The sequence below is a fragment of the Electrona antarctica genome (genome assembly GCF_951216825.1).
Source record: "Electrona antarctica genome assembly, chromosome: 12".
NCBI classification, from domain to species: domain Eukaryota; kingdom Metazoa; phylum Chordata; class Actinopteri; order Myctophiformes; family Myctophidae; genus Electrona; species Electrona antarctica.
In genome coordinates this window covers 4,994,133-4,998,042 of record NC_136793.1, presented here as the reverse complement: position 1 = coordinate 4,998,042, position 3,910 = coordinate 4,994,133, and positions in this window count along the sequence as shown.

The following is a 3,910-nucleotide window of genomic DNA, read 5'->3' as shown; positions in this document are numbered from 1 at the left end:
CTTTACGAGGACAAAAAAAAATCACACAAAAAGTTAGAATTAAGCAAGCAAGCAACTAGTCGACTAGTTTACTAGTCGACTAGTAAATCCACTAGTCGACCTTGTTGGTACTAGTTGACTAGTTGAAAAAAGAAAAAATATTTTCCCGATTTTGTAGGCCTCAAGAGCAGGTAGATTATAGTTATAGTCACCATGTACACAGTTTTTCAATGTACAAATATTTATTTCCAAAAAAATAAATAATAATAAATATTCTTTTAATTTATTTTATTTTTTACATAATAGGTAGTTAAACAACTAGTCGACTAGTAAAAATGACTAGAAGTGAATGCCCTAATACCTAAGTAAATGTATAGTAAATAATACTGGTCGTGAACATTGACCTCGATGCCTATGGGCCAAACAGCCGAATGGATGCAGGAACCCGTTGAATCCCATTACGTGCCGCTGTGCACACACCCTATATCTATTTGCACTGTGTTATAAGAGTCAATAATTACTAATGCAAGAGGAAAATTATAAACTGAGGAGTGAAGACAGCAAATAGGGACTCTTCTGCAAATAGAGAGAATAGTACTGCCGTAGCAGACAACCCGCAGCACTCCAGGTTCAAACAAAATCCTTCTAGGTGCAAGGCTCGAGGATATAAGTAGAGATGAAGAAAATACCAGCACTCATTGTATGTCCTTTTATATGATTTTTTTTTACCTCTGAGACTGAAAAACGGACGCGTTTATCAAAACGGGCCGAAACGCGTCCGTTTTTCAGTCTCAGAGGTAAAAGAAATCATGTAAAAGGACATACAATGAGCAATGGCATTCTTCATCTCTACTCTTCTGCAAATATCCTGACTACAGCAGAGTCCTACATTCATATTGCACTCCTATTTTAACCACCATTCTATTCTTAGTAAAAATGGACCCGTGTTGCAATGTGCTTGGTGCATTCTTTGTGCTTGGTGCATTCCTTTTCAATCTATAGCCTACAACAAATCTCTTGGCAGATGCTTGTAGATCTCTTCATAAACATGGCAATGTATCATTTGATGAATGTTTACTGTGTGGGATACAAAACGATATGGGGCTGTTTCATTTTGCTAGTGTAATCGAGTTAAATCTGGCTTTATAACACATCTTTGTTCTATCTACTGCCTCCATAGTTAGTGGGCCAAGATTATATTAAGAGTCAAATGCTGCTCAAAATAAGACCAGAAATGGCTCTTTGGTATAAAGAGTGCAAGTGAATTATCTTCTGCCAGACGTTGCTGTTTGAAAATCTAACACATGAAACAGTAAAGCATCTGATTGAGCTGATTGCTCCCAAAGTGGACTTAAAAGGAAAGTCTAATTCCAAACCTTTTTTCAACATGAGACCCAAAAGATAGATTTGAAATCTCCCCGTGACACAAAAACGTATTTTTTTTAAAATTATGAATCAGAACAGGTTTTAGTTTTAGATTTTGTTTTGAATGGCCGATATACAAGCTCACAATTTAGTGCGATGCTATAGGCCTATATATATATATATATATATATATATATATATATATATACATTTTTTTTTAAACATCCTCTTGAACTCTCAAGAGATAGAGTTCCCCCCCTCTTCACTGACTGTACATACACTGTTTATTTCTTACTGCTTTTTATTATTGGTACCTACTGGGTGCTACTATACTAACACATTATGATTGCTTTTGTACTGCATTGGAGTGATGCCAACAGATTAATTTCGTTGTAGGCTACATGTGTGTAACAGTGTTCAATGACAAAATAAAATCCATCCATCCATCCACATTGGGATATTAACTTATGACCCATACAACTGGTTGCGTTGACCCAAAAACTGGGTCCCAAGCCTTAGTTTGGGAAACACAGGTCTAGAAAACCCAGTGAGACTTGATGTGTGTGTGTGTGTGTGTGTGTGTGTGTGTGTGTGTGTGTGTGTGTGTGTGTGTGTGTGTGTGTGTGTGTGTGTGTGTGTGTGTGTGTGTGTGTGTGTGTGTGTGTGTGTGTGTGTGTGTGTGTGTGTGTGCACAATCAAGTTTATTTACGCCCCACCCTTGTGTCACACACACACACACACACACACACACACACACACACACACACACACACACACACACACACACACACACACACACACACACACACACACACACACACACACGTGGGGATCCTCCCCTGGAGCCTGGGGCGAGGCTACAGAGCCTATGATTAGGGGTGTGGATCACAGAGCATGCAGGCGTCTGTCGTTGCCTCAGACTCCAGTGTATGTCTGTCTTCCAGATGTTGACGGTACTGTAATGCAGTGGTTCTCACAGTGGGGTCCGGGGACATCTTGGAACTGTCTTGAAAAAATTTGAACAATTTGAGGAAAAAAAATATTAATTTTTTAACTCATTCTGCCATTCTGGGTGGGAACCCCTTTTGGTGTTTTAACTAAGCATTATGTTATACTTTAGCTTTTGAAAAATCGTGAAAATGCGGCACAAATCTTTGAATATATATTCTTTCAGAAGACTTTTTTTTTTAATTTCGACATCAGGCCTAAATGGGTCAAACAACACAAATCGTGCATGGGGGTTCCTGGCACAAAATAAATGTGAATGGGGGTCCAGTCCGATTTACAAATCTATATTGGGGGTCCTTAATGTTACTTTTAAACATACTTGAAATTTGAGGCTTTTTGTTTACTATTTTAAATAGATTAAAGTAGAGTAAAGTAGATTAAAATAGAGTAAAATGCTACTAATTGTCCCAAAAGTGTCTTGAAAGATTGAAAGATTGCTGCTATCAATTTGTTTCTAAAAGCATTATACCCGTGCCAACATATGACGTTGCAGAGTGACATAGCTCTGTTTAGCACAATGTTGTAGCCCCTCCAACTAGGGTATACGTTGTCCATTTGTTTGTATAGTTTTTCTTTTTTAATTTGTATGTTTTGGCACTTGCTGTGGCAATGCCAATAAAGCTCCTTTTAAATGGTGCATTTATATTTTTTTATATAAATATAAATATAAATATAAATATAAATATAAATATAAATATAAATATAAATATAAATATAAATATAAATATAAATATAAATATAAATATAAATATAAATTTTGGAACTCCCTCGAGGACCCCTGGGAGTCCCCGGCCAGACCCCACTTTGGGAACCAGTGGCGTATAGGCCTCCTATTAGATGTCACACCCCTGCCCCGCCCGGCCGTGCTGCATGGCTGGCTGTTACCCAACACCCAGACACTGATTATTGGCCTCTCTGCATGTGAATACCGTCACGACTGCTGGCTCAAAGGCGGCACAACAAACAATGAACCTCCATTCAGTGTCGAATGCCTTTTTCCCACAGACCAGAGCCAGGTGAATGATGGTGGTGCAACATTCTTGCCTTGAACATGAAACCGGCTGTTGAAACTCAGGTGAAAGTTTATAGCAGGGGTTCCCAAACTTCTTCGTGTCAAGGACCCCCAAATCAACATTTATTAGGCCACGGACCCCCCATTTGAAAACATATGCCAGTGACCCCGACAAGGGAGGATTTTTACGGCTCTAGCAGTGATTCCGAAACATATTCATTTCATGGACCCCCAGTTTCACACGCATTATGCCACGGACCCCCGATTTAATGGCATTTCTATCTCTGGTACCCCAATTTATATTGTTAAACCACTGTTAATTTAACTCTGAGAGTTAATTTAACTCTGTTTTGTACACTCTGAGTTGATGTCAGCACCATATTAAGCCATTATAAGCTACAGGTGAATTTTTCTTTTTCTTAAATGTGTTTAGGAAAATGCCATAGTTGAACAGAGCAAAGTAAGCACATGTAACATGTAACTGCCTCCATTATCCCAGCAATTCTACACTAAGGGAATGCATGCTTTATAGATGAATGGATTGAA